We start from the raw sequence: 6729 nt of genomic DNA, 5'->3' as shown, positions 1-6729 counted from the left end.
AAAAAAAAAATTGTTTAAAGGACCACCTCCCTCCCTTTTTCTCCAACTCAGCCCAGGACATAATTTACTTTCACCCATCTTGCCGCCTCAGGGAAGACCCCCAATCAGTTTCTCAGACATATCTAAACCCCCCCTTCAAACCTCTCCCCTGACAAAAGGTCATAAAAGCCTCAGCCTTCCTTTGTCCATTCCAAAAAATTCCTTGACCTTCCCAAATTCTCTCCATGTCCTCAAAGAAAATAAAGCCCCTTTCCCTTTTTCCTTCTGCCTGTTTCTCCGCTGCGCCATTCACCTGAAAAACACCTATCACTGCGGTGGTCCCAGGAAGCGAGGCCTCCATTTGCCAACAAGGGCCCCGCAGCCTGAGCAGAGCTGGTCGGGCACCCACCCCCGCAGGAGACCACCGCGGAGACATAGCTTTGCAGAAGTGACTTCAGACTTCTGAACAACTCAATGAAGTGCAAGTGTCCACATCCACGTACATGTTTCTCTCTCCGAGCTGGAGGCTTCCTGAAATAGTCACCTGTTCTAAGGACACCCCCAATACTTGCGACTGTGTTCTCTGAGATTCTACCCTCTCTGCTTTAAGAAATAACCTTGATCACAACCTACTACGGCGGTTCTGCCACCTGTCAATGAGTCACAACCACAGCCTGAGAAATGCTGCTTTCCAGGTCCCCCGCCAGGGGTGTCCTTATCACCGGCTCAGACGCCTGGTAACATGTGTGTACCTCAGTGACAGTATGGCCTGACAGGCTCCAAGCTCCACAGTGGCCCAGGGCAGTAGCAGGGCCTTCAGGGTCCCTGGGCTACGGGGATGTTCTGTCTGCCGCTGAGGTCCAGGGCAAACGACAGCTGTGGCTTCAGATTTCTGAAGAGAGACTGGCTGGACTTCAGGGACTCTGGCTATTTGGATATCACCAATCAGAGGAGCCTTTCATCAAGATCAACTGGACAGGAAGACACCAAGAGGGAGGCAAGGAAAAGATGGGTGTGACCATGTCACCCTCCTCCTGTCCCTGGGGCCCCTGCTTAGGCAAAAAGGGCGGGGGAAATTGAGGCAGGGCGATGGGTTCACTCCTAGCTGCTGCACTCGGGTCCAGCGCCCCTGCATCTCCCTTGGTTTTTGGCGGAGACACAATGGAGGTAGAGACACTCACCATTACAGAGCGTCCTGGGCCGCAGCCACGAGTGGGCAGACAGACAGAGCGTGTTTTCTTGGTGCGGAGTCTCAGAAGCCAGCCACCGCCGCCCAGCGCGCCTTGGAAGTGCTGCCAGGGGGCTCTGCCAAGGGAGCCACAGCCCACGTGGTCCTGCAGATGGTGCTGAGTGGTTCTGCAGGAAGGGCTGCTGCGCCCCTGTGGCTGGCTTCTGCGGCTTTGTCCTTCGGGGCCGAAGGACAAGCCAGTGATGCCCCCATGTTCTCCACATGCCAGGGGCCAGGCCTGGCCAGGCCATCTTGACAGCCCCACCCTGCCCCATCTGCCCGGGAGCATGGGGTCCACATCCTGAGCATTTGAGCCAGCTCTGAGTTTACCTCAGTGCCAGGCCACCACCCTCCCACCAGAGCCCTGTGCCCCATTGGACAGGTGGAGAGACCAAGGCCAGGCATGGCAGGTAGCCACCTCGGAGTCAGGTGGGGCCTGAGGAGACACAGGAAGCAGGAACCATGCCTAAGTATAGACTGAGCTCGGCGAGGGGCTCAGGCCTAGTGGGGGTGGGAGGGCAGGTACCCTGAGGCTTCACCGGGCTCTGTCCCAGGAAGCACCTGGCTGGCACCCAGGGACCCAGGTTCTATCCAGACTGAGCCCAAGGCTCATGCCTTTTCCAGCTTCACGCCTGCAAAGCGAGCATTTCATCCCCAGCCCCAGGTGTCAGCTCACAGCACTGCGAGGGCAGCCGCAGGACAGACTGCACCTGACCTGCTTGCTCTTCCGGGCTTGGTGTTTCGATTTCCCCGTCGGTAAAATAGGGATTTTTTCACCCAAATTCCCACTGTGCCGGCACCCCCAGCACTCAATAACTACAACAGTCATTGATTTGGGGCTCTTGGCTAGAGGTGGCCTGCGGGCGGGTTCCTCACAGTGGTCTAGGGATCCCTGGGGGAGCTGGGATACGCAGCAGAGACCCCAGGGTGAATCAGCGGCCCTGCTCTGCCACAATTCCTTGCAAAGGAATGCACGGAACCTTTTCAAGCCTCAGTTTCCCTCCCATGAGTCCCTGCAGGGTTGTGGGGAGTGTGGGGTGCACGAGCCACAGACCAACCAGGTGCATACAGGCCTAACCAGCACCCCATCCTCCCTTTCAGAGCCAGCTGCTGAGCCCAGAAGGAAGTGGGACCCACTCCTTGTTTTTGACTGGAAATGGTACCCCCGGGGCTGGCGCCCTGCCACATTTCCAGGCTTGGCAGCCAGCGCCTGCTGGCTTTTGGCAAAACACCACTCAGAGATGCCACTTATCAAGTGCTGCGCCGCCGCCACTGCTGCCGCCACCGCCGCAGGCGCGGGCTGAGCGCTTCACGCATGTAACCCCATTCATGTTAAAACTTTGAGGGATCCCAATCACTGAGGGGGGGGGGGAGGCGAGCTTTCTGCACCCAGCTGGGCTGAGGGAAGGACATGGGGTAGTCATCGGTCACGTTGGTCATTACTAACAGGGTGGCCTCTGAGCCGGGCTCCCTACACCCAGGGTGTGCAGTAGGCACAATGCAGGGATGTGGTGGCCTTCAACCTCACGGCAGGGCCCTGATCCTGCAGGGCATGGGGGCCTGGCCACACTGCAGCCCAGCGGGGGGAGCATGTTCTGTCTTGAGGAGCCCGAGGTCGCCGAGCCAGGGAGCCCCTGGGAGCTTTCATCTCTCCCTGAACTACCAAGCTCCTTTGAAGTTTTCCTAGCAGGACTGGATTTTCCTGCCGCCTGGAGAGCCCCAGTGGGGAATGGGGATGCGGGAGGGGAGGGTTTCTCTCTGCAGCAGAGCCAATTAGAGGCACATCTGAACAGGGTGACCCTGCACTGGGAGATGCCTGGTAGAGTGGGGCTGTCAGGCAGAAAAGGTGTGAGCCTGGTACCTCCGGGTGCAGGGAGAGCGCATGGCGCCATGGACTGGCACGGGTGGCTGGGAAGCAAATCAATTCCAGGCCAGGCTCCTGCTATAGATGTCGCAGGCGTACCAGGGCGACATTGTCAGTGATCACCCAAAGAGGAGAGCTGAGCAATTCAGTCTGGGGACAGCAGGGGACACCCTTCGCTTCCTCCTTTTCCCCTTCCTCCTGCACCCCACTGCATCTGACTCTGCCCCTCCTGGGGGACCACACCCTTGCACCCCACCCTGCCTGCCTCCTCCACCCAGCCCCACCACAAGCCCCTTTCCATGGGTAGGCCAGCAGCACAGAGCCGCCCAGCCCCAAACAGCCCTGCCCTTTCCTGCCCTGTGCCAGCCCAGCCCAGCCCCAGGGTCTCTAAACTGGGGCAGGGGCCTCTGCCTGGTGACTTCAGATTTCTCCATCTCACCCAGGCGGGAGCTGCCATTTGCCTCCCTCTTGAGGGCTCCCTGCACCCAGCATATTGCTGGCATCTGCTGTCTGAAACAGTGATGCTCCTGGGGGACAGCTACTGCCACTGCAGAGTACCAGCGGGCCGGAGAGTCCAGCAGGGCCCCTGATACAGTCCAGTCCTCCAGGGAGCATGGGCTTCGGATGCGGGGCCTAACGAGGATGGATGTGATGAGCGAGTCAAGAGGCAGCAACCAGCGCCCTCCCAAATCACAATTGAGCTTCCAAGAGATATGGGGTGGCAGGGAGGTGATCCTGACGGATGGGGGGATGGTGTCTGATAGGCTCAAATGGATATTAACGTCTCTCAGCCACACCAGCACTTCTGGGTCAGCGGCGCCAGGGTGCAGGGGGACCTGTTCCTCAGCCTCTCCTGCTGATGGCCCCGAGGCCCAGGCCCAAGCCAGGCTGAAGCCATCGTCCCCCAGAGCCAACTGAGGCTGCAGCCGCCTGTTCTTTATGCCCGTCCTGGCCTTAGCTCGGATTTCCACACCCGCCAGTGCCTCCACACACGTGCCCGCTGTCCAGGGACACAGAGGCAAAAGCCATCACTCAGTCTTCTCACGGTCAGGAAAACAAAAGAGCTTTTAACCCCAGACACGGATCCCGGCCGTTTAAAAGCTCTCAGCTCCGTAAGGCAGGGTTAGCGGGCCGTCTGCCTCAGGGTCTTTGGGGGAATGCTGTCTGCCTCGCTCAGCCTCCTGATGGCAGCTCTGCCCTCCCTGCCTCAGCTGGGGCGCTGACCCCTTTCAAAGCTGACCTGCAGTCCCCCAACCCCCGCCCCATGATTCTAGGACGCTGGCCTCGTCGGGCATTAAACTGTTCCCCTGGACATCCGGCAGCCTCAAGGTCCACACCCCAAAAATAGTCAACACTGAGCTCCTCTGAGAGAGGCGCTCGATCTCCCCGAGTCCAAGGCCGGAGATGGGATCTGCCCCATCACCCTGGACGGCTCAAGTCCCCATTTCTGTGCCCCGGGCCCTGCAGACAATCTCATCTTCAGGTGGGGAGCTGGTGGGGTGGGGTTGCAGGTGAGTTTGTTTCCCACAGTGGGGCTCCTGTTGGCCTTCTATGTAATTTTTTTTAATGTTCTTCTCTTTCTTTCTTTCTTTCTTTCTTTCTTTCTTTCTTTCTTTCTTTCTTTCTTTTATTTATTATTTTTTAATGTACTGAGGACAGGGACTACAGGGCCTACAGTGTTTTATTCCGTAGATCAGACTCAGCAATTCTCCTGCTCTCAGCCTCCCAAGCCCTGGATTACAGGCGCACACCATCATGCCCAGTCTCAATCGCCATCTCAGCATGCCCTGGGGCGGGGCCGGCACGGCACACCGGGGATCGAACCCTGGCCGCTGTCCTATGGTAATTGATAGGCGTCCAGATCTCAAGGGAAGGTCAGTCCTGGGCACAGAGGTGGACAGCTGTCTTTATGGCAACCCTTCTTCCTCCTGCCTTTTGAGGTTTGTTGGAGGTACAGGCAGCCCTTTCACACGAATGTTAAAAGCACCAGCTTCCAGCAGGGCAGGTATAGGCCCTGAGTCAGCCTGGGTGGCAGGAAGAAGTGTCAGAAGGGAAGGTTTTCATAAAGACAGCAAGGCTGCCCACGCCCAGAGCAGGGGCTCCCTGTCCTTGCTGATTCCTGGCACAACGACCCTGCCTCTTATCCCCCTGCGGGGCATTCCCATCAGCCACTTCCTGCCACTGCCCTTGGACGTGAAGTGCTGCAGGAGGAAAGTGAGGCCCAGAGAACCCAAGTAACTAGCCCATGGCAGCACAGCAGGACCACGCCACCCCCGGCTTTGGGCACCAGGCCCCTCCAGTTCAGCCAAGGCTGCCCCTCTACCTGCACTCTCGCGGGGAGGCCCGACTATGTGGTCTGCTTTGGGGGTCCAAGCGTGCTTCTTCCTTTACAGCACTGGGGATGGGAGCCAGGGTCTGGCAGCCCCGACCCCTCTCACCCCTCTCACCCCATCTTTTCTCTCTGACATCCTCCACAGCTCCCTAGCACCCATCCTGACCCACAGACCAGGAGCCCCACACCTCTGGCCTTGTCTCTTCTCATGCCCTAGTCCCAGCTGACACTGCGCCCTGAGGGTGCCTCATGCACTCTGACTCCTGGACCCAGTAAAGTGGCCCCACCTAGACCTGCTGCACACACTCAGAAGTCCTCTTCTCAACCTTCCCTGGCCGTACAGCCCTGTGACCCAGCACTTGGGAGGCTGAGGTAGGAGGAGGCAGCCTGAGCAACTTAGGAACTTTGCAAGACCCTGTCTCAAACTTTAAAAGACGAAATGGCGCTGGAATGTAGTTCAGTGCAAGGTCTGGGGTTCAACCCCCAGTATGGCCAAAGAAAAAGTCTTTCTTCCCTAGGAAGCCAGTGGGGAGCCTCCCAGCCTCCCAGCTCCTGAGAGGACTGGTGGGGAGGCTGCTCCTATACCTCCCTCCTACCTGGTGCCCAGCTGAGCGTGAAGCTGAGAACCCTTAAAGAGCCTGCTTTCTGTTGTGTGTTGGGTGGAGTCCCAGCCACACTCGTGTGGGAAGGTAAGCAGTGTCCAGGGTGGTACCCAGGGACAGCGGGACAGCTTGTTTACTGTTCGAGGCCATCTGACCAACAGGGTAAGGGTCAAGCCCAGCACCTGGCTTGCATGAAGGAAGGAAAATGCATTTTTAAAATTTATACAGGGGGCCAGGGAGATGGCTCAGTGGAATAAGCGCTTCCCTGGCAAGCGCAAGGACCTGAGTTCAATCCCTGGTTCTGCCAAAAAAATAAAAAATAAGACTTATACAACAATCACTCAGTGGCTGGCAGTGAGTGCCTGGCCACCATGAAACCTTCAGCCCGGGGCTCCAGAAGGGTTAAGGCCCGGCAACACTCGGGAGGATGGCTGCAAGCTCACCCCACACTTGTGCCAGCTCCGGAACAGGTCAGCCAGACTAGCTGCAAGACGCTCCTGTCTGCCCCTGCTCCTGTGGGCAAGCTAGCTGGGAAGGACTCCACTTTTTTTTTTTTTTTTTTAAAGAGCTCCACTTTTGAAAGAGAAAGAATCAAAAGAGCTGGACGCGGTGTACATGCTGTAACCTCAACACTCAGGAGGCTGAAGCAGGAGGATCATGGTGAGCTGGAGGCCAGCCTGGGCTGCAAAGAGAGACCCAGTCTGAAGAAAGAAAGAAAGAAAGA

General features: G+C 57.8%; 1 protein-coding gene across 1 annotated transcript in view; it reads right to left on the bottom strand.

The window, feature by feature from the left end:
• The window catches only part of Fibcd1 (fibrinogen C domain containing 1), a 24603-nt gene that overhangs the window by 7549 nt on the left and 10325 nt on the right, over nucleotides 1–6729 (bottom strand). The gene's annotated exons all lie outside the window — the stretch shown is intronic.

This window comes from Octodon degus, unplaced genomic scaffold (genome assembly GCF_000260255.1).
Source record: "Octodon degus isolate 3935 unplaced genomic scaffold, OctDeg1.0 scaffold00123, whole genome shotgun sequence".
Taxonomy (NCBI): domain Eukaryota; kingdom Metazoa; phylum Chordata; class Mammalia; order Rodentia; family Octodontidae; genus Octodon; species Octodon degus.
This window is presented reverse-complemented; position numbering and strand designations above follow the sequence as displayed.